Source organism: Trematomus bernacchii, unplaced genomic scaffold (assembly GCF_902827165.1).
Source record: "Trematomus bernacchii unplaced genomic scaffold, fTreBer1.1, whole genome shotgun sequence".
NCBI classification, from domain to species: domain Eukaryota; kingdom Metazoa; phylum Chordata; class Actinopteri; order Perciformes; family Nototheniidae; genus Trematomus; species Trematomus bernacchii.
In genome coordinates this window covers 107,492-132,203 of record NW_022987518.1, presented here as the reverse complement: position 1 = coordinate 132,203, position 24,712 = coordinate 107,492, and the positions used below count along the sequence as shown (strand labels likewise).

Sequence of the window (24,712 nt, the reverse complement as noted above, 5' to 3'; positions counted from 1 at the left end):
TACAGTACATTACAGCGAGATCTTTTTTATATCTCTGACAGATTAATGGGAGCCATGCCCCTTCATACATCGAAGTGAACCTAACCTCAGGGTTAATTAAAAGGGAATTTGATCATAAATGTGTGACGGACCGTTAAGCTTCCTCTGCTTTGGGCTCACTGCTGCTTATAAGTAGAACGTTTTGGTCCAAGAGATAGCAATTTTATTAATTCAAGGACATCTGAAACTATGGCTTTTGATTAATTAAGTGATGTTTTTGGATGTTAATTAAATCCTGTGTTAATTTTCAGTCGTGTTTCACCCTTACTCTGAGTAACTGGATTATCAATTTCAGTTTTTTTCGATATGAATATTTTTTCTCAAATGGTAATTGACAAAGACTAGAAGATTACATTTCTTTGCATTTTAATGTTGATATCTTGCCTGTTATATATCTAATAACAAGCATGATTGCTCTGTGCATTCCTACTCTTTGCGACATGAAATAATGCAACGTGACACGATGACTTCTGCGTGCCTGAATTTCTAATTAAACCATAAATAAATGTAACATTTCCTGGCACATTGAATTCATTGTGTTATGATGTATGTACAAGGCAGTATTCAGTGACAGCTGCAGAAAACCAAAGTAAAACAATGCAGCGAATATTACATCATGCAGTTCATCGTTGGCACAGACTAACAAAGCACTGAGGAATCACACTTGTAAGAAATAAATATAAACTCCCCATCGGAGACCCAGTAGTCTGAAACTTCTCGACACATTGACGATAACAGGGGCGGACTGGGACTACAATTCAGCCCTGGAAACTGACCCAGTCCGGTCACATGAAATGTCAAATGTTAGAAATCCGCTGTTTATTATTTAAAGTTTTACGTCCGATTCGCTCCCTTTTTCCTCTCTGTACACAGCTCCAGTTTGGGCATTGGCCTGTCATCAGATTTCATTTTGAGTTGCTGCTGTAGCGGAAGTTTAGTACAATTATTTTTGATGAAACCCTCCATAATTGCACTTGCTTCAGTTGCTTGCTACTTTATAAGGGCGGTGATGACAGTTACAGTACGAACTGAAGTTGAGGCAAGGGAAGCCAGCCGCCTCTGGATTGGCTTTAGCATGGCCCTGGCCAATCACAGGTTGGCAGGGGCATGACGTGAGCCTCACAGGGTTTCCCACACATAGACTTTACTTGGGCGGCCCGCCCAGGTATATTAACGGCCGCCAAAGTATATTTCGCGACCCATTTACGTTTTTTTTCTTTATCCGTCCGCGAGCACGACGCCATCTGCGATCGATTAACTAGTGGACAATGATCCCTCGCTCTACGCCTCCTGTACCTGTTCACTCTGCTATCGCGTGAAGGGTCTGCTAACAAGCGACCAACAGAAAGGTTCATGTTAATATTGTTGCACGTCACAAAGCCACGCCCCCCCTCCCCCCGCTACCACCACAAGTATATTTCAGATCTGTAGGAAACACTGATGACAATATTACGAACGTGTACAAGGAGTTTAATAATGTAGGGCCGCCAGCATGAGACGTTAAGCTTTGGCATTTCTGAAGAATATGGTAAAATGGGTTTAAAAAGCACGCTCCAATTATAGAAAACGTTGCTTTTGAAACTTAAATCGAGAAACAAGCCAGTGCTAAAGATGTTGGGATTCTTTTTAGCCCGGCTTTAGCAGGTGGCTCTCCACTCTAACCGTGAGATTTCCATCAGCCCAACCCACCAGTGTCTGGACTATATGGGGGGGTTATATAATAGCAGACACTACTTTATTCGAGGCAGAAAAAACTTTCTGCCAATGCTTTATTATCATCACATGTCATGCTATAATACATCGTTATCTTTTCTCCATTCACTCTCCTCTTTTTATTGAAATGGATTGTTGCAATATAGCCTGAGATTACCAGTGGCAGTAGTGAGCACATTTCTGATTACAGTAGGTCCAACTGTACATACACACACCCTTTAGGATTGTAGGCCCATAGGGACATCGTATACAAGACATGAGGTTGACTTACCCCCCAAAAAACTCAAAAGAACAGTTTCATATTTAGCGAATGAACAAAAATCATAATTCAATGTGCAAAACTTGTACAACAATCACTACAAAGTTATTTTTGACTGCAACTGTGAGAATCAAAGACTCTCAAAAGAAGTGAAAACCTTCACATTGTTGATCCCTTACTCCTTAATTTGGCAATCATTTTGCATTTAATAAACATATTTTCTTTCGAGCTGAGAGTCAGATGAAACAAACTGTAAAATATCATTTATAATTAGTGTAAATACATGATAATTATATTCATTTTCTTGTCTCCAAAGGAAAGCAAATCAGTGTATTTTCCAACATGTCAAACGTTTATTCCGTGAATTAAATAAGTGATTGACAGTAATACAACATGCACAACAGGACTGCAATTAGCAGTTGTTGCAACTCATTTGAATTGTCAGAAACATACTGATCAAATGTTACTACCGCATGTATTTGTTTCTACATCTCCCAATTGTACATCCTAGTTGATCTGTTCCCTCCCTTGCAGGCATCCCATTATCTGCTGCTGCAAAACCTAATTTCCCAACAGGGTTCAATAAAGTTTTATGTTATCTCACCAATGACTGGATCATTATTCTGCCAGATTCAGAGATTTCCTGCATTAAGTGTTTATTTCTCAGTCGATTCAGAAACATCAATTTCCATCTCATTGTATTTTTTTTTATTCTAAGGATACAGTATACCCCCTCTTTCACTTGTAGCTCTAATTAGCTGCTGTTTCTCTCTCTGTTGCAAAGATGTGACATTAAGCTTTCTTGTTATGCTGCATTTCGTTTGCCGCTGATCAACTGATTCCAAACATAAGATAAGATAAGACTTTATTTATCCCGAAGGAAATTGTTGTGCCAGAGTTACAAAAATACAACAAACACAGCAGCACAACAGCAACACTGTACCCAAAAAGTGCAACTAAACATTAATTAATTGTCTTTTTTTACATTCCTCTTAGAGCTGTATATAGACGTAACACATTTTCAAAATTGGATAAAAGCATGAGCATGTCCATGTTCATCCCTCTGGGGCCATTTGTTAAAAAAATCCCACTTGAATTATCAAAATGACCACCCTTTTCCAAGATGGCCGCCATTTCCAGCCAAGGGAACAGTATTTTTTTCACAGAATTTAAACCACTCTATCAATTTTGTGATTTTGTTCTGCTATGGGCAAGTGAAATTACCAAATGTCGAACGTTCTTCAGAACTTTTTGGTGGCATTTTAAAAACACAAAATATTAAAATGTTGGGCCTTTTAGAAATAATTTGGGACGATCAATCACACTAACACTATTCTTCTATGTGAGTACAATTAATAGTTCAAAAGTGTGCCTCTACTACTGCACTCCTACACCCCAAAATGTCACCACTACCATACATGTTAGGGTACCCAGTTTACCATTGGCAGATTGTTTTGATTTTATGGCTTGGACATGGTAAAAATAAGCTTCTGAGTAACACCTGACGTCTGAATTTGGTTTCTGCGTAGTAAACATGTTTGATATTATGGCGGGAGGTGGGAAGTAGTGGAGTACAAATAATTTGTTACTGTACTTAAGTACATTTTTCTGGTATCAGTACTTTACTCCACTACTTATTACTTTTACTTCTTACATGTTGAACACAAATACCTGTACTTTCTACTTCTTACATGTTGAACACAAATACCTGTACTTTCTACTTCTTACATGTTGAACACAAATACCTGTACTTTCTACTTCTTACATGTTGAACACTAATACCTGTACTTTCTACTTCTTACATGTTGAACACAAATACCTGTACTTTCTACTTCTCACATGTTGAACACAAATACCTGTACTTTCTACTTCTTACATGTTGAACACTAATACCTGTACTTTCTACTTCTTACATGTTGAACACAAATACCTGTACTTTCTACTTCTTACATGTTGAACACAAATACCTGTACTTTCTACTTCTTACATGTTGAACACTAATACCTGTACTTTCTACTTCTTACATGTTGAACACAAATACCTGTACTTTCTACTTCTTACATGTTGAACACAAATACCTGTACTTTCTACTTCTCACATGTTGAACACAAATACCTGTACTTTCTACTTCTTACATTTTGAACACAAATACCTGTACTTTCTACTTCTTACATGTTGAACACAAATACCTGTACTTTCTACTTCTCACATTTCCCAAACAGGCTGGTTCCTTTAGTTTGAATGTGTGTTTGGTGGCGTGATCATTATTATTTAGAGTCATTGCGTGCCTATTGATTTGAACACGATCCGTGTATCCATCATTTCCTGGTCTTCTCTAAAGAAGAGGGACCAATGAAAACGTTGTCATGTTGCCGTTGTTCAGCATGGAAACATTCATTAGCTAACAATGACATTATTGTTCTATTAATATAAAGGGAGGTCAGGTACTCTTTAAAACAGCTGCTAGTTATGGGTACTTTTTACTGAAGTACATTTCAAAGCCCTCTTTACTTTGACTTGAGTAAAGAAGTTTAGTCAGTACTTCTACTTTTACCAGAGTATTTTTAAACACGAGTATCTGTACTTCTACTTGAGTAAAGGATGTGTGTACTTTTGCCATCTCTGTATTATGGTGAAAAATGATATTTCCAAGCCATCATTGGTGGTCCTCTTGGAAATTCTCGCCATCTTGGATCCTTGAGCGACGAACAGGCTTTCTCAAAACCTCAAAGATAAATAAAACCTGAAATCCAATACATACAAACCAACACAAGCCACTTTAAGGACCTCTTGAAGCTGAGACTGAAGTGGACTTGAGCTTTCAGAAGCTTTCATTGAGAGCAGCTCATTGGAAATCCATGGTGAGGTTCCACTCAGTGGTATCAGGAGCTCCTCTATTCTCTCTCCAGCTCCACAGTATTGATTCCTCTCCACACTGAGCCTCTGACTAAACCACTGAACTCTCCCCACCACTTTCCATTTCTCCTTTATTTCTCTCCAACCTTTCAGCAGTTAGTCTTTGTTGCTTCCTTTCTACCTCTGACCTTATTTCATTCAGTGATCACACAACCGTAACATTCAGTAATGACTCGTGATATCTGGGTACCATGTTCAATTGTTTTCTAGATATAGTGAATTAACTCAAATGAAAGAGATTGGATTATAACTAAATCTGCAGTTATCATCCATATTACGAATGCACTGATCTGTGCAGACGGAAATCTATAATGTTTACACCATAAACATTTTGGAACATGTCCGACCTAAGCTGGTTGAATTTGTAAATGCCTAATTTCCTTTTCATTTTAGTCATCAATTAAGAGAAAAAGAGCACTTTCTTGCCACAAAACAGAACTCTTTAAGGCAAGGCAAGGCAAGGCAAGTTTATTTATATAGCACCTTTCAACACAAGGCAATTCAAAGTGCTTTACAAAAATGGAAGACATTAAGAAAAAGGCTTTTTTTAAACGCTATATGTTTCAGCGTTTGCAAATGGATGACTGAGAACTGTTGGAGGTAATATTTGGCCTCAGATAGACTTACAAGTGTGATTGCTATATGTATTCCTGCTTGTAGCAACTTCTGTGAGTCGGCCCATGGATCAGGAGTTATGTGGCAGCAAAGTTAAGAATGACTTTCTGTCGCTTCACACCTTCACTGTCAGAACAGCCAAACACAAAGAAGTGTGCTCAATGACCTCTTAGTGGTAACAACTATATTGTGAATTTGGAAAAGTAATCTGATACCTACTTGTCATCTTTTTGTCTTCACACACAAAATGTTGCTGAGATTTAGGTTTCACATAAGCAGCGGTCCTAGGGATGAAAGTCCTTTGCTTGTTATAGGAACCGTCCATCTAAAAGCAGATTATACCCATTGTAGGGATGCCAGAAACTGACCATGATCAAAATCGAAAATCGGACAGCCCTGGCGAATATTAATCGATTATTCGAACCCCCCCCCCCCCCGCGGGAGAGAAAAAAAAAAAGTATTTTCGCAGAGCTTGCATTTCACTTCATTTGCACTTGTCAGTTCGAAGTAGTAGCCGCAGTTTACAGTAAAACAAACTGGTGGTGTGATCAATGGTCATTTACAATTATTAATACTATTACTATTATTAGCATTAGTCTATATTTTGGTTGAAACCAAACCAGGAAAAAAAAGAAAAACATAAATATTAATAAAAAAATATATAAATAAAATCGAATTTTAAAAATAATCTTCGATTATGGAGACTGTAACGAATATTCAAAAAATCGAATAATCGCTGGCATCCCTATTGGTCTGTGCAACTACCAGTGACGCAAATGAAATGACTTAAAAAGCCTGTTGCATCCCAAGCAAACGCTTCAGGGGTACTTATATATCAGAATTTGACTTCTTACTTCTTTTTCTTGCAGTTGTCTCCTACTGTACCAGCACTCACTTTAACTCTGTCCTTTGACTTACCCAGCTTTCTCTCCATACTTGGTGTTAAATGTTAACTCAGTGCTCATTACATTGATATATATAAACTGCTGCTTTGTGACTGTATTTGTGACTTGAGATTTATTAAGGAGTTTGCAAATAAAAAAATGTTCTCTCTCTCTCTGATTTCAGACCGTTGTGTTGCCATGACGAGCGAGGAGGAGGAGGGCCCCAGCGTTGCAACATCAACAACACCGTCAGCGGCAACAATCTCCAGGGTAACGACAGCCGTAACCAGGGGCGACAGCGTCGATGCCGTCACCACCTCCTCCCCGTACCGCCTCCCACGCCCCCAGAAAAAGAAGGAGGAGAAAGAGGAGGAGATAGAGGAGGAGGAGGAGGAGGAGGAGGAGGAGGAAGGGATTATTCAGGAAGAGAGGATGATACGGCAGCGGGACTGTGAAGATGATGATGAGGATGATGAAGATGATGATGATGATGATGATGACAGCAGTGATACCAGTGTGTTGGTGGTACCGTACCCAGAACTGGCTCCCGTGGTTTTCTTCTGCCTGAAACAGACCACCTTTCCCCGCAGCTGGTGCATCCGCATGGTGTCCAGCCCATATCCTTTAAGAGAAGCTGCAAAAGTGATACGTATAATAATAATAATCTTCTTTATTTGTATAGCTGAGCACCTTTCAAGTCAAAGTCACAAGTCTACTTTATTGTCAATCTTTCAGTTTGTGTGTACAGACAGAGAGATCGAAATACAGTTTCCCACAATCCTTTCATACAATTAGTGCAAAGTGCTTCACATAGACATTCCACAGACAATTGATATCACACAGAATTCAGTTACCAGTACAAAACATAAAAACTAAAAATAGCAAGTATATAAGTAAAAAGGAGTCAAGTATAAACTTCTAATCCATCCACATGCAGTCACTCTGCATCCTCACATGTCTTCACTGTAGAGAAAACATCAAGAAGGGAATATCATTTATATTTAATATTTAGTTTTCCAGTGGTAAGTTGTGGATTTTATTTTTTTAAACAATATGTTTATTAATGTTTCATTCTTTTAAACAACATAGTTACAAAACACGCCATACCTTACACCAGGGGTGTCAAACTCAAGGCCCGGGGGCCAAATCCGGCCCGCGACTTCATTTTATGTGGCCCCACAAGAGCTTGCAAAGAATATAATATGTTTATTATACGGTTACATGCTACTTTACAGAAGCACGTTGCCCATAAACTACATGTCCCACAATGCATCTCAAATTTGACTTTTTCTCAGAATTTGACTTTTTTTGTCCAAATATGCCTTTTTTCTTAGAATTAGCCTTTTTCTCATAAATAGATTTTTTTTTCAAAATGTCACTTCTCTTTTTCAAAATGTCACAATCAATGTTTTTCCAGAATGTGGCTTTTCTTTTAAAATCGTATTGTGACATTCTTACTGAAGAGACTTGCAATTATTTGCTCTAGACTTCTGCTTTCAGACGTAGTTAATTATGAAGTTATATTAATTAATGATATAGTCTTAAAGTTACAACCGGCCCTTTGAGTGCAACCATAATGCTGATGTGGCCCGTGATGAAATTGAGTTTGACACCCCTGCCTTACACAAACTTACATAACACATTAAAAAAATTTAAAAATTGAAATATATAATAAAAATATAACATTATTACATGACATGTCACTTGTTAGACGCTTTTATCCAAAGCGACTTACATACTCAATACTGTGGGCAATCCCCACAGGAGCACTTTGGGGTGAAGTGTCTCAGGGACACAACGACATGCTGACTGCAGTGGGGTTTGAACCTGTGCTCCCTTGATCCCAACACCAACATACTAGCCCACTGCGCCACACGCCTCCACATATAATACTTTAAATAAAATAAAATAAAAAACAATTGGGCAGCAGCAACATTATCCTAAAAAGTAGTCACAGCAGTTTAAGAAGTACTTGACTTTCCTTTCAACCAGATCGCTCTCATGGATTCTGTAAGTTGTGGATTTAGCTGTGAAATGACAACAATCCCTGTATTTTGAACGTGTTTCCCCTCAAATGATAAATGCACAACCGCTGGTGGTGCACTTTTCTTTTAGATACCTTCACATTATTCATATTTGTGTTGTGCCAGAGAGTGCCCTTATTAGAGATACAGTGGCGTCCTGGAAGAGGGATCCTGCTCCGTTGCTCTCTCAAGGTTTCTAAAAACGTTTTAAAATGTGGGGTTTTCTTGGGAGAGTTTCCTGCAAGGGTCGAAGGAGAGAAGGTGATGTTTTATGGACAATAAAGCCCCCTGAGACCAAAGTGTAGTTTGTAATATTATACTGTATACAAATACAATACGATTGATTGATGGCAGACTGGATCCATGTCCAGATAGTTACACGTATCAAAGTCAAAGTCAACTTTATTGTCAATCGTTCAGTTTGTGTGTACAGACAGAGAGATCCAAATACTGTTTCCCACAATCCCAAATACAAAAACAAATATATATATATATAAACATGCAAATATGTATATACCTATATACACACACAATACACACAGTATACTGACTTTTGTGCCTGATCTGTTACGGCAGATGTTCTGTAATCGAGGACATGTGTGAAAACCGGCCCTCAGAGAGTTCAGGTTCCAGTTACAAACGGTTTGATCTGCGCTAGGACTCATGTCTTTATGTTTTAGTGCAGTGTTTGTGTATTCTACCAGTGTTACACACATACCTTCATAAGTTGTACATTTATAAGAATGGACTGGAGTTTAGATCACAGTAGCAGCAGTGCGTTTCTTTCACTGCCCGACGGTTGAGCAGCTGATCAAGTTTCTTAAGAGCAGCACTTACTGTGAGGTCATGTGTGACTCAGCCAAACTCCCCAAACACACACTCCATATATCTGTAAGTAACACTGAGTGGAAAGGGTAAGAGTGAGTGAGTAGAGAAAGTAGAGATGTGACTGAGTGGTTAGAATTCATTGAAGCAAGATATAGAGAAAGAGGGAAAAGGGAAACCAGTGAAGAGGAAAGAGAGAATATACTGAAGACATACGGAGAGGTAGATGAAACAGGGAAACAGACAAAAAAGTGAGACTGTCACAAGATCATTTTAGTCTTTGCAGACCATTTACATGCATCTTTATAACACACTACAGGAAAGGGAAATCCACAACAATAGGGCCTCTCTGAAGAGAAATATAAAGATGGCTACGTGTTTAAGAGACGTATAAAAGTGGGATAGTGTCTATACTTTTGAGTGAAAACGGTAAATATGAGTAAAAAGCAGATATGACTGAGTGGTTGCAAAACACTAATGGGTATAAACAGTCAAATAGACATCAAGTGAGACTGTCAATAGAAAGGGTTTTATGAATAAAGCAAATATGGATGCATGTGGATGGAAAGGCAATGACTTATGTTTTAGTCCAACAAATGACGGATAACATTTCCCCCCTTGGGATGAAGCCAGCTGACATTAGTGATTCCTGTGAAAGGCAGAAGGAATGGAGATTGAAATAAATGTTGTTTTTGTAGACACTCCTTAGCTCTCCATTAGGCAGGCATCACATTAGCTTCTGGTTGGACCTGACATTAATTTATACTACAGAGAAGAAGGCAAGGGAAGAAATGCTGGAGAGTTGCTTAATAGGCAAGCAATCCATTCAGGTGACATCTCTAAGACGGAGAAAAAACACTTGGCTTCATCTGTTGTTCATCCTCTGTCTCTTTCTATATCTCTATTGGAAGCTTACGTGTGAATTAAGTTTACTGGATTACGTTTATGAGACTTGCTTAGACTGCCAGGAAATAAATAACTGTTTCATATTTGTGTTATTGTTGAACAAAAGAAACATCTTAATTAGAAACCGTTAATTTGGCCACGTTGAGACAGTTAGTCGTAGTTAGACCCGAAATCCACTGTTTTTCGTATAAATCCCATAAAATCAATCCGTAAAATCCACGTTATTTGGAAACAGGAGGTATAAGAGCAACACAATCTTACTAGTAAGGAGTACAGGGTGGATAGAGTTTTAAAAAACACAAGACTTTCACCCACAAGACCAAGAACCAACAACCATGTAACTCCTGTCACAAGGCAAGGCAAGGCAAGGCAAGGCAAGGCAAGTTTATTTATATAGCACCTTTCAACACAAGGTAATTCAAAGTGCTTTACAAAAATGGAAGACATTTTAAAAATGGCATTTAAAATCAGTCATTAAAAAGGAAAGATAATAAAATAAACATTAAAAGAAAAAATACATGGATAAAAGTTAAAAGTTACAGTGCAGTTTAAGATGTGAATAGTTCAATTAAAAGCAGCGGCAAAAAGAAAAGTCTTCAGCCTGGATTTAAAAGTAGTAAGGGTTGCAGCGGACCTGCAGGTTTCTGGGAGTTTGTTCCAGATATTTGGAGCATAATAACTGAATGCTGCTTTACCATGTTTAGTTCTGACTGTGGGGACAGAAAGTTGACCAGTCCCTGAAGACCTGAGGGTTCTGGATGGTTCATAATTTAGCAGTAGGTCAGACATGTATTTTGGGCCTAAACCATTCAAAGCTTTATAAACCAGCAACAATATTTTGAAATCTATTCTTTGACACACAGGAAGCCAGTGTAAAGACTTCAGAACAGGAGTGATGTGATCCACTTTCTTAGTGTTAGTGAGGACTCGAGCAGCGGCGTTCTGAATTAGCTGCAGCTTTCTAATAGATTTTTTAGTGAGGCCTGTAAAGACACCATTGCAGTAGTCGAGTCTACTGAAGATAAAAGCATGGACAAGTTTTTCCAAATCCTGCTGTGACATTAGTCCTTTAATCCTAGATATGTTCTTTAGGTGATAGTAGGCTGATTTAGTAACTGTTTTAATGTGACTGTTGAAACTCAGGTCAGAGTCCATGACTACACCTAGATTTCTGGCTTTATCTGTTGTTTTGAACATTGCAGACTGAAGCTCAGCGCTAACTTTTATACGTTCTGCCTTGGCTCCAAAAACCATTACCTCAGTTTTATCTTTGTTTAATTGGAGAAAGTTCTGACACATCCAGTCATTGATTTGTTCAATGCACTTACTCAGTGTTTGAATTGGAGCATAATCTCCTGGTGAAATTGTTACGTAAATTTGTGTGTCATCCGCATAGCTATGGTAACTTATTTTGTTGTTTTTCATTATCTGAGCCAGTGGTAGCATGTAGATGTTAAAGAGAAGAGGCCCCAAGATGGAGCCTTGAGGTACCCCACATGTCATATTTGTCAACTCAGATGTGTATTTACCTATAGAAATAAAGTTTTTTCTGTCCTTTAAGTAGGATTCAAACCAGTTTAGAACTGTTTCCGAAAGTCCCACCCAGTTTTCTAGTCGGTCTAGTAATATGTTGTGGTCAACAGTGTCAAATGCAGCACTGAGATCTAATAATACTAACACTGAAGTTCTGCCACTGTCTGTGTTTAAGTGGATGTCATTGAAGACCTTTACAAGAGCAGTCTCAGTGCTGTGGTTTGGACGAAATCCTGACTGGAACACATCCAAACAGTTATTTAAATGCAAGAAGTTACTCAACTGTTGAAATACTACTTTTTCAATGATTTTACCTAGAAATGGCAGGTTTGATATTGGCCTGTAATTGTTCATTACTGAGGCATCTAGATTATTCTTTTTTAAGAGCGGTTTAATGACTGCAGTTTTCAGGGCCTCTGGAAAAATACCTGAGTGAAGAGATGTGTTTACTATATGAAGTAGATCTGAGGCCATGCAAGGAAAAACATCTTTGAAAAATCCTGTTGGAATAATATCAAGGCAGCAGGAGGAGGATTTCAGAAGTTGAATAATGTCCTCTAAGTTTTTACCATTAATCTGATGGAATTGTGTCATGGTGTTTGAATTGATATTAGGTGGACATAGGGATTTGCTGTACCTGATGCAGAGGCACTGACTGCTTGTCTAATTTTCTGAATTTTGTCAGTGAAGAAGGAGGCAAAATCATTGCACGCCCTGGTAAATAGAAATTCAGAGGCTACTGACACTGGGGGGTTAGTTAGTCTGTCGACGGTAGCAAACAAGGCACGTGCGTTGTTTTTGTTTTTGGTAATGATGTCAGAGAAGAAAGACTGTCGTGCGTTTTTCAATTCCAAATTATAAAGGCCAAGTCTCTCTTTATAGATTTCAAAGTGAACCTGGAGATTTGTTTTTCGCCACCTACGTTCAGCTTTTCGACACTCTCTTTTTTCTGTTCTCACGGTCATGGCCTTTCTCCATGGAGATATTTTCTTGCTAATCACTTCCTTTACCTTAGTTGGAGCAATGGTATCTATAACATTTTTAATTTTTGAATTAAAATGATCTACTAGCTCATTTACTGAGATGTTAGCAGGGGCAAGTGTGGATGAGAAATTATGAGTAAACATTTCCCTAGTATTTTCAGTTAAATATCGCTTTGTGGTTACCTCTTTCTGAACATTTTTGTGAACAGAAATAGAGCTCTCAAAGAAAACACAGGAATGATCAGAGAGTGCAACATCAGTCACCACAACCTTTGAGATATTCAGACCCTTTGAGATAATTAAGTCCAGAGTGTGCCCCTTATTGTGCGTGGGCTCCGCCACATGCTGAGTCAGTCCATAGTTATCAAGAACACAAAACAGTTCTTTAGCCCCTCTGTCCTGGGGGTTGTCAACATGGATGTTAAAATCACCAACAATGACTAAACGGTCAAAGTCAATACACACTATAGACAGCAGTTCAGTAAAATCATCAAAAAAGCTTGCACAGTATTTGGGTGGTCTATAGATATTTAGGAACAGAGCTCGAGAGGAGCATTTCAGCTGAAGGGCCACATATTCAAAAGAAGCAAAGTCCCCATAAGATGTCTTCCTGCATTGAATGGAATCATTGAACAAAATAGCAACTCCACCCCCTTTCTTATGCATTCTTTCCTGACTCATAAAACTAAAGTTGGGAGGGGTTGATTTGATAAGAACAGCTGCACTGTTATTTTGTTCAATCCAAGTTTCCGTTAAAAACATAAAATCGAGATTGTGCTCAGTGATAAAATCATTGATTAAAAATGTTTTTCCTGCCAAAGACCTGACATTTAATAAAGCTAGTTTAAGTTTGTTAAATACACTATCAGTAAAACATTTTGTGACAAGCTGTGGCTGACATGGAATCACTGCTAAATTTGATAACCTCACACAAACGTTTGAGCACTTCCTGTTTCTAAGCTGATTTACCGCTCTTAATCTATTACCTATCAACACAGATATCGGCAAAGCTACTGGCAGGCAGGGCCCCGGCATGTGCTGGAAAGAGTTGAGAGTGCCATATGCCCTTGAGCCTGGACCCAGCACATATCAGTAAAAGTTTGTTGCGTTTTGTACACACACATCCTTATCAGGCTTCGGAGACTGCAGATGCTTTCTTGAAGGGATGGGAGGTGGTTGACATAGGCACAGTGATGAAGACGGGGGAGATGGTGCGCGTCTCTGCTTCGGTGATTTTGGTGGGCGTCGTTGAGGGGCGGGGGTAAAGGACATGCTGCCAACCCTGCATCTCGCCTTCATGCGGTCATCGAACTCCAGGGGGGAGGGCGAGGGTGAAAGGGTGAGCGGAGAGTAGAGAGAGCTGGGAGATGAATGAAGAGTATCCTCCAAGGCGTTGACAGGGGGGGTGACGGGCAGTGGAGACTCCTCCATTTGTGTCATAGGTCTCCCATAATCAGAACATTCCTCAGGCGGGTGCAGTGATACTTCTTCAGGGTTTTCTGCGCAATGTGTTGTGTCTTTCTCCTGTTTTGATTCCTCTTGCCGCTTGTCCTTGGCAGAGGGAACAGATTGCTGACGCAGGCAGTTGAATATGTTAGAGATAAACAATTTCACTCCTGACTTGTTCAGGCAAACTCCATCTGCCTTAAAAAGATGTCTGCGATCCCAGAAAAAGTTAAAATTGTCAATAAAATGGACAGAATGGTCAGTGCAGGCAGCTGAAAGCCACATGTTCAATGCAAACAGTCTGCTGAATCTCTCCACTCCTCTTCTGACTGGCGGTAGAGGGCCACTGATGAACACCTCCGCATTTAGAGAGCTGACAGTTTCCAACAGACATTTAAAGTCTTCTTTCAGCGCTTCTGACTGTTGTTTCACAACATCATTTGTTCCAATATGTAGTACCACATTCTTCACAGTCGGATGTTCAGCCCCAATATGCAGGATCTTCTCAGCCAAGTCGGAGACCATATCCTTGGGAAAACAGAGTACTTTGGTGTTGTTCTTACTACACAGACCTTTTACATCTCTTACAGCAGAATCACCCACAATCAGAGTTTCAGGCCCAGCCGTTAGCTTTCCCTCTAGCCTTTTACTTTTGGAGTAGCTATTGGTCCTTACCCTGCTGTGTGAAGAGGACGGGTTATCCAGGTCATCAGAAAGAGATCTCCGGTTCTCGGTCAGCGGAGCGTATCTGTTCTGGATTGGCACACTTGGTGGTTTAGGAGGATTGTTTGTAGTTCTCCCTTTAGCAGCTGTCCACGGCTGTTTCCTAGTATGAATAGGGGTTGAAGAGGCACTCTTCCTGGGTGATAACAATGCAGGCCAGCCGGTCGCATCACAGATTTCAGAGCGCTGGGCTCTGCCTGTTATTCGTCCTCCCAAATCCCATGGAAATGATTTACTCTTAGGCTTTGCACCCAGAGAGTTCCAGGGAGGACTACCACTTGTAGATTTATTACCCAGTACACAGCCCTCCTGTTCCTTGGAAACCTTGTAGCTGCTAACTAGCTGTGAGTTAGCATACCCTTTTCCATTATCTTGCAACACTGGTAAAGTGGTGTTATTCCCACAACATAGTCCATTCACTTCCACGTTAACTTCCAACCGTTGCATTTTCATTTCCAACACAGCCATCTTCTGTTGAAGTTTGTGGAAGTCATCTGTAGAGAACGGAGGCATTTTGCTACCAACTAGCTTAAGCTAAATAGCATGCAGTAGCCTACCAGGCTTTAGCTGTTGCTAGGCCACGCTACTGTAAGACTGAGGTCGTCGTAAAAATGTTGAAATATGGCTGAAACCCTCCGTCTATTTACGATGAATAACTGTCCCAGTGATAAGTTAATGTCCAGGAGCCGCTGCTCTAAGTTTTCAGAGAATAAGAATAGGAAAATCAGCATAAAAAGTAAGCAGAGGCAAGAGCAAGCAGAAAAGCGTCTGCACTGTAAGAAAGATAACAGTAACAACCCTAACCCTAACTCCTATCTTCAAGTAACTCCATTTGTTAACCAAGTTGTTTCCAGTGATATTTATTGTGTAAAGACAGTGTGTGTGTGGCGTGCTGAAATCTATATGCATTCCTAGCGAACAAATGAAAATTAGGAATAACTTGTTGTCAGACGTCCTTCGAACTATTGAGTGAGGATACTTTGAACATACCAATTCTGTTGCAGTTTGTTTTGCAAATGTGGGGATAAAATATCATTGTCAGTCTCAAAAGAGAAGTTATCCATCTGGACTCGTGCACGATATTAAACTTTAAGGCAACATTTCAAGCAAAACTTAAAAACATGGCAACCTTTAAAGCCCTGTATCCTTATATAAAATGTCTTAGGCACATGTGCTATGCTAAGGCTGTAATGATTGAGGCGTACACTAGTTGTTTTGCCATTACACAAGCTGTATGATGGTATGCAAATAACTCTAATCATAAACTAAATATTTTGATGAGTGATGATTTTCTTAACACTGTTTTAGAAGCTAAGTATTTTTATGTATGGCCTGTCACTGTGAATGCTGGCGCTCGTTGGTTAGCTGGTCATGAGGAAGAAATCTGATGAATTTCTTCAACTAAAATCTCACGGAGTATAGAGCTTTAAGTTAGGCTAAGCTTTACATTAAATGGTCAGCATCCGAGTATAACAAAACTGTTCTTATGCCAACAAGTAGTGGTTGTATTGAGGTGAGTGTATTACGGTGTTAAGCTGTAGACTCTTTAAGCTTGAAGAGGTATTTAAAGGTGTGAATGTGTGAGAGAGTGAGGATAACCTCCAAGTCTTTGACGCAGCTGCTGGTTTACACTTCACTGACGCTCAGAATTCAATCACATCTCTGTGTGAGAGGAAGTATGAGAGAATGAAGGTGTGTGTGTGTGTGTGTGTGTGTGTGTGTGTGTGTGTGTGTGTGTGTGTGTGTGTGTGTGTGTGTGTGTGTGTGTGTGTGTGTGTGTGTGTGTGTGTGTCTGTTACTTGACTGAAATGAAAAGGCTTGTATCGACCGGGTCCACTTCCGCACATTGTGAGTTAAGGTTGAGTGGCGCTGGGGATCGATCCACGAATGAAATCCTCTTTGTGTGCATGAATACGATCACTCTGTGTGGATGTGCTTTATTTGACTCAGAGGAAATATTGGAAACATGTAAGAAAAAAGCCGGTCCGGTAGTGGAACTGAATTGGTAAGAAAAACCATCTTTAACTTGCCAATGATGTAAATAATGAGTAAATGGATAACAAATGAATGTAAAGGAAGATTTAAGGATGTATTCAACAGTCTAAAATAGCATGAATGTTTTAAGGAACATACTTAAGGTACTGTAAGAGAACAGTCTGGGCCCTGTTTTTGTATTTGTAACTAACATATCGATTAGACATACTGTATTGGTATATATAAGTACAACAACCTATATAACACTCTACAGGAAAGGCCTCTTTAATATTTGTTGGGGTCAAAACGTAGTCTTGATTGTCAACACAGTTTTAGGGTGGCTGTGGCTCAGTGGATAGAGTGCTGGACTTCGAATCAGGGGGTAGCAAGTTCAAGTCCCACAGCATGTCGTTGTGTCCCTGGGCAAGACACTTTTACTTTACATTACATGTCACTTGTTAGACGCTTTTATCCAAAGCAACTTACATACTCAATACTGTGGACAATCCCCACAGGAGCACTTTGGGGTGAAGTGTCTCAGGGACACAATGACATGCTGACTGCAGTGGGGTTTGAACCCCAACACCAAGGCTCTAGCCACTGCGCCACACGCCTCCTTCACCCCAAATTGCTCCTGTGGGGATTGTGCACAGTACTGAATGTATGTAAGTCGCTTTGGATAAAAGCGTCTAACAAATTACATGTAATGTAATGTAACTGTTAATGTAACACAAAACGCAAGCTGGAAAAATAAGATTATAATATCAAAAATAGAGCATTTATTGTATTCAGACGAACTGTAGAACCCTGCTTTTTGTTTTTAAGCTCCAGATCCTTTTTCAGTCTCAGAGAGGAAAAGCACTATAGTTACACGGTTGGAAATTGATTTTTAACTGTACAGTTGAACCATGCTGACCTGGTGGAATAAAGTGCAACTTCGAATAAAGAGTTTTTATCACGAGAAAGAAAAATGGGAGCTCTCAGAAAAGAAAGGGTTACATTTTCAGAGATTATAGAAAGAGTTTGTTTCATAAAACGGTTCGAGGCTCAGAGATTTAAGGAAACATAGGAACAGTTCTTAGACGGTTGTTTTTGCTTCAGGATCTCTGAGTGCTGCCTCAGCTCTTCCTCTGTCTCTATCACTCTTCTTCACTCCATCTCTCCTCCACAGTAAATCATTTGTAGTGTTCCTCGTGTTTAATCACTTGAGAGTGTCAGTGAGGCAGATTCGGGAAGTTGGCAGTCAACGGTACAGAAACCCCCCTGGCTATCCACAGAGACGGACGCATTAGACTTTTTTGTCGATCTGCATTTCCCCCAAATCGCTGTCTGGCTTAACTTTTCTGTTTTACCTCCCTGCATTTATTTGTGAGATACTTTTTTGTTACTTATCTACTTCTTTGTACTGCCTGGTCCAAGCAAACGCTCAACAACATGTAGATTTCACAGTTCTTTCAATCTTTAGTCTTTGTTTTAGAAACAAAATAACTGTTGTATTGACGATGGGTTGTGATTGGAGATCAAAGAGTAGAGAAAGCTTAAAGTGGACCTATCATGCTATATTTGAATAATATAGTGTAGGACCATACCTATATAAGGCATATTTATACTTTTTATTTTTCAAAATACCAAACAGATCATGCATTTTAGCCATGCCTCATTTCGCTCAATTTGAAAAATGTTAGCTCTGTTTTTGCAAGGGCAGATTCAGTGAGAACAGCACCATCTACTGGCCTGGCATATGTACTACAGCATCTCCAGCGCTTTCAAACGGCAATGGCCGTGGCTGTCTCCTCCTGATTGGTGGAGTTGGCCCAATAGCCGTAGCGCCACCGTCCTGACGTCAGGACAGTGTTCAAATCTGGATCAGTTTTTATCAGATCCGTTGCAGCCCCTTTTTTAGAGATTTGGGTATGGAGGAAAATAGAGAGGGTTGTGTTTTCTGACACTTGGTGAGTTCCCTGGAACACCGGGGACACATATTCATGGAGAAAAGACGTACAAAAGTGCATTTTGCATGATAGGTCCCCTTTAATGTAACATAACACAGTGTTAGAATGAATCCACTTCCTGTTCCCTAGTCTGGAAGTCAATGGTTTACTGAATATGTGTTTGGTTGTTTAGTAAAGGAGGGTCAGGCCGATTGTCGAACCTCAGATTGAGGAGGAACAATGCGGATTCCGTCCTGGTCGTGGAACGACGGATCAGCTTTTTAGTCTCGCAAGGATCCTGGAGGGGGCCTGGGAGTATGCTTATCCGGTCTACATGTGTTTTGTAGATTTGGAGAAAGCGTATGACCGGGTTCCCAGGGAGTTACTGTGGGAGGTGCTGCAGGAGTATGGGATGAGAGGGTCTCTACTCAGGGCCATCCAAGCCTTGGGATCCCCCAGTCAGAGCTGGTTGATGTGGCCAGGGAAAGGAAAGTTTGGGGCTCTCTGCTGGAACTGCTACCTCCGCGACCCGACCATGGATAAGCGGGAGAAGATGGATGGATGGATGGATGGATGTTGTTTAGTAAATACCCCACTGGTGAATTTAAAAACAGCGGTTGTTAACAAATGTCTAAATGAGACGACTAAACGTAATCACGCCCAACATTAGCCGCCTTTAGCTTAGCGGTGGTGACGTGAAGTCATGTGACCGTGCTGAAGTTCCTTTATGGCCCAACATTAGCCTCCTTTAGCTTAGCGGTGTTGACGTGAAGTCTTTCAAACCTGTTTGCTAGATGTGCAGAGCTCCAGAGGAAAGGAAGCATTAACTAAAAAAGAAAATTGTTTCCTCCAGCCACTATATCCAGTATTATGTGTTACAGCATGTAGCTACTACAAGACACTTCCATGTTGTATTAGGGTGGTTGGAAAGCACTTGTAAACAATAAACTTGGTTCACTGAATCGAATAAGCAGGGGTAAAGTGGTTAAGAAAAATACTTGAGTTAGAAGTGAGTTTTCTGCTCCTGCACAGCGTGATTCAAACAGAGGTGCTGCCAGCCGTCTCACCATCCTCGTGAAATTGCTGTTTGTTTTTGCTAAATTGGTCTTTTCCCATGCTGTATCAACTGCAAACTTGCATAAGAAATTAAACGTCAAGGCAAACTTGTCACGGTCTGTTTCTCTTCCCCACTGTGTTCAACAAAGCTGTTTCCAGCAGGGAGTACTGTCATTGTTTCCACATCTGTGTGATTCCTGAAAGAGTAGATCTGAGAGTGGAGCTGCACATATCCTGTTAACCAGCTCTCAGGCGAAATCACAGAGGAGTTTATGCACATAGAGAAAGGATAATCACAGGAGGGAAGGCTGAGATGTAAAATGCTGTAGCTGTGGATGGGAGGAGAGCTGTGCAGGTGGAGGGAATACATATTCTGTTCCAAAATAAACCTGATGGCAGGGGAAGGTCAGATTAATAGCTTTCAATTCACTTTCAATCTCCTCTGGACCAACACATGTGGCCCCGTGTGCCACTGGCCTTATTGCACATCCACACACTCTCACACATATTCTTAGCTTCACACACATTCAGAGTATAAATAGAACCTCTTACAGTTTGTGTGTGAATAGAAAGACTGTTACACCTGTTTGTATACATTATCTATTCATAGGCTTGTCCTATCTTCTGTTGTGCAGTAATACTTCGATCAGCCCAATGGTCATGTGATAACAGACCTGGTAGCTGATTGGTTTGGCACTTAGCAGAAGTCTATTGACATCTAATGCCTGTAATGTAATGTTTGTAATGGACCGTTTGGCTTTTCACTGAAATTCTTTAAGCTAAGTGTAGGATGCCTTCATTTTGGTTAATACATTTTAATACATTGAGTGTCTTGAAAAGACCTGCGACATCAATGAGTTGTGACTTCACTTGAACTTTTGCCTTTTCACTAGAAACTCCTTGATACTTTCCCCTAAGCACAAAGATGAATAATTATGTTCCTTGAAGTTTTTTAAAAATCATTTAATTTTGCTTTGTCAATTAAAAAGTATCTTTTTATTTGCGTCCAAAATCTTTGCAGTGGTCAACGAAAAAATAACTTATTGCCAAAAAGTGAAGTCTAGAATTACGGTTTTAAGGCTCAAAACTCAAATGTAGGACTTGTAACTTCACATGGGATGTCCCAAATCTTGTGACTGACTTTTTTCCACTTCTGGCAAATGGATCAGATTTGGTTTTGGAAACTCCATCATGTCGTTTTTTTCAGTTCTCTATCAATTGAATGAGATTGAGCTGCATTAAATGCAAAATGACAGTTCTAGAATAATCATCAGAGGCAAGGGAATGGGTGATAAATACCCTTTGGTGTTTGCAATTGGATGATGATTAGATTAAGGCAGATAAAGTCAACTATTGTAATCAAGTTGTCACTTAATAAATGCAGTTTAATTGTTAAATGAAGTTCCTGGCAGTTGCTGCAGGTGTTTCCTCCAATGATGTCCAAATGTAGCAGTTCTTGGCCGCCTGGTTGTGCACCGTGGCAAACGAGTATAATCTAATGTAGCAAAGGACACATTTTAGTTGTTGTTTACTGACATATTTTTCTTCTAGGCCAGGTAAACATGATTGGTGTCTTCCATCTTCTTTTGATAGTGTCGTTGGTGTTGTTTTACATGCACCTGTGAAGCTTTTTATAACTGTAATTACTGTTTATATGAACAAAATGGACATCAGGAGATGTGGCAGGTTCTGGCAGGAAACTATCAGACGACATAGCATTGCTGCCAGGTTTGGCTTCAGTCTCGACAGCCTCCATCTGCTTTGGTTCGTTGCATCCTGGATTTGTAATTGACATTGGGGTGTACAGGATGGAGAGAACCATGCCAACAGGAGAACCATAAAGGTGCTTTTCAGACAGGAAGTTGTTCTTGAAGCTGCAATGCCTTCAGGGTATACCTCCATTTATATATATGCTATACCTGAGTAAGTAGGGAAGATGCCCAGATGTAGGGGTTAGAAGTTAGGCATATCTTCTCAACAACTAAGATCGTTTTCAGATGATGTTAACCAGGCGATACCATCAAGATTGAGAATAAGACGCTTAAGAGTGCTGGTCCAGGACCTTCTGAACTCTGACAATGCAAAGACTTTGAGTCTCTAATTCTGATCATTGACTCGTCTGTTTTCTGCAGATGTTTAATTAAAGATCCGACCACCATGTATGAACCAACATGCAATCCACTGTAGTTTCATCACATGGCTACAAAGAGCTGGTTGTATCTCAAAGTAGAGAAATGATGCAACCATTGCCCTAATAAGTTTAGCTAACAGACTCTGAGGCTGATGTTTCCCGTCATTGATCTGTCTGATCTCTGCTGCTGAAAATATCTATAATTCAAGATACCACCATCATACGTACGTGCTGTTGCGATTCAATTGAGTTTCACCACATAGCAACAGAAAAGTTTGTATCTTTTAAAATGATGCAACAATTACCCTAGCAAGTTTAGCTAACAGACTTTGAGGCTCATGTTACCTCTCTGTTCCCTGCTGGTGAAGAATAATTCAAAATCCTACCACCATGTATACAACATGCTGATACTATCCAATATAATCCCTGCACACACTTTCAAAGAGCAGGTTGTATCTTCAAATAGCAAAAATGATGTAACAATTACCGTAGCAGGTTTAGCTAATGGATTTCGATGCTCATGTTACCCGATAGTGAATCTTACGCAGGGCAATGATCCAAGTCCAGACAAGAATCTCTGTTTGTGCATTTTATTCCTATAACAAAAGTACAATGAAAAGGTTTCCTATTTTTCTTGACTTTAGCCTTTCCTATGGCTTTCCTTCTTGTGCCTTGGATCCCCCTGATAACAAAAGCATGTGCCTATAGTGCTCTAATCCCAACTCCACCTGTCTCCAATATATATACAATTACACCAGGTGCTCTAATCACCCAGTGCCCAAACAAGCCTTCAAAATAAAAGCATAAAACTACTTTAACTCACTTCAATAACAACAATAACTAAGAATACATTTGCTATAAACAAAAACAGCAAGAAAATAAATGTTCAAATATTAAATAATATAAAGCGATATTTATCTCCAACAAGAGGTATTTAATTATTCTCAGTTCAATCATCTCCTGTATCGTGCACCTACTAGTGATGTTACGTTGGCGAACGATCCGATTCTTTTGAACGGCTCTTTGGTACGAACGAAGGGAACCGAGTCGTACTTGGTGAGAGCCGTTATTTTTATCGTTGGTTCACTTCCTGCCATAAATCCACTCGCCTTTACGGGAACTTGCTTTCCTGAATGCAAATATGCCGTAGATCAGGGGTGTCAAACTTATGGTTGCACTCAAAGGGCCGGTTGTAACTATATAATTATACAATATATATATATAAAATAATGTATTATATTACACTATTGCCTCTGAATTGGATTATTATCGGATAGGATAATAACTTAGTAATTAACTACCAACTACGTCTGAAAGCAGAAGTCCAGGGCAAATAATTGCAAGTCTCTTCAGTGTGCATGTCACAAAACGAGATGCATTGTGGGACATGTAGTTTATGGGCAACCTGCTTCTGTAAAGTGGCATGTAACTGTATAATAAACGTATTATATTATTTGTATATACTGCTTGAGTAGTAGTTTGGCTCGGCTGAGAGATGTAGCAAGTTGTAGATGTCTGGCAATAGAGTGCCACAGTGACGCGTCCTAAAACCCTATCGATCATACATCTATCGATTAGATTTATGATTCGAAAATTATAAAAGTAGGGTAGACATGTGGAGATTATCCGACTGAACAAAACGTGATCCGTCTCTTAAATGGGTCTCAACCACAGACCTTATTTCCAGCTATTTTCCAAAATCCTAAGGAGAAATTGCAATGCGTTTTTGTCGAAGAAACCGGAAGTGGTAAAATGCTAACTTACTTCCGGGTTTTAGGACGTGTCACTGTGGCACTTCAAAAGAGCCGTAATTTCCATCACTAGCACCTGTAGTTCCTTTTTTTACCACACTCACACAGGAAGCAAGTTAAAAAAGTTGAATCATCTGAAACTTTGAACTCAGCAGCAGAGAGTCGTGCGTGTTGACAAGAGAAGAAGAAGCTGTCCTCCCTCCGCTGACACCGGTGGCATCTCCTCCGTCGTGTTTGACACAAAGACATGCGGAGGCGGCACTGTTTGAAAACACCGCTGGGGAAGATGGCAGAAGTCAGAGAACTGTAAATAATCAATATAATAAAAAGACCAACAGTGAGAAACAGCTCTTTTATAAAAATCCAACAAAGTACAGTCTTGAAGGACTTGCTACTTTATACTTCCACTCTACTATGTTCAAAATGAATATAATGTCGTTTTACTAAACAACACTTATTTTAAAGCTTTTGTTAGCTTTCAGATATTATTTTTGCATTAAAAAACCTGTGACAAACTTTTAACATAATGCATTTCTAAAGATTAAACCAGTGGAATAACTGTTTAAGGTACAAACAAGTGGAAATATCCAATATTTTACAAAACGTTGAGAAAGAAAGTCTCAAATTATTGATGTTTAGGATTTTCTCCAACAACCTTTTAATAAATAAATGTGATCAATGTATTTTATCAATCAAAAAAATTGAAAAAATAATTAACTTTATTTGTCTACAACAGTCAAATTAAACTTGATGCAACATATTGTTCCATGTTTCCTTAATCTTCTTATGTTTATGTACTTTATTCTCAAATGGAGCATATGTCAAGAAACCTTATTTCCCCCTGTTATAAATAAAGTATTCTGATTCTAATTAACCATCTAAACATTGCATACAAATAATAATTTATAACACAAAAGGATGCAATTTTTCTGCAGAATGTACTCTTGAGACTTTAAGTACATTCTGCTCATAATCTGAACTATAACTTGAGAGAGATTTTTTT

The 24,712-nt window shown here is 39.5% G+C and overlaps 1 pseudogene; it reads left to right on the top strand.

The window, feature by feature from the left end:
* The window catches only part of LOC117471605, a 195,317-nt pseudogene that overhangs the window by 64,826 nt on the left and 105,779 nt on the right, over positions 1–24,712 (top strand).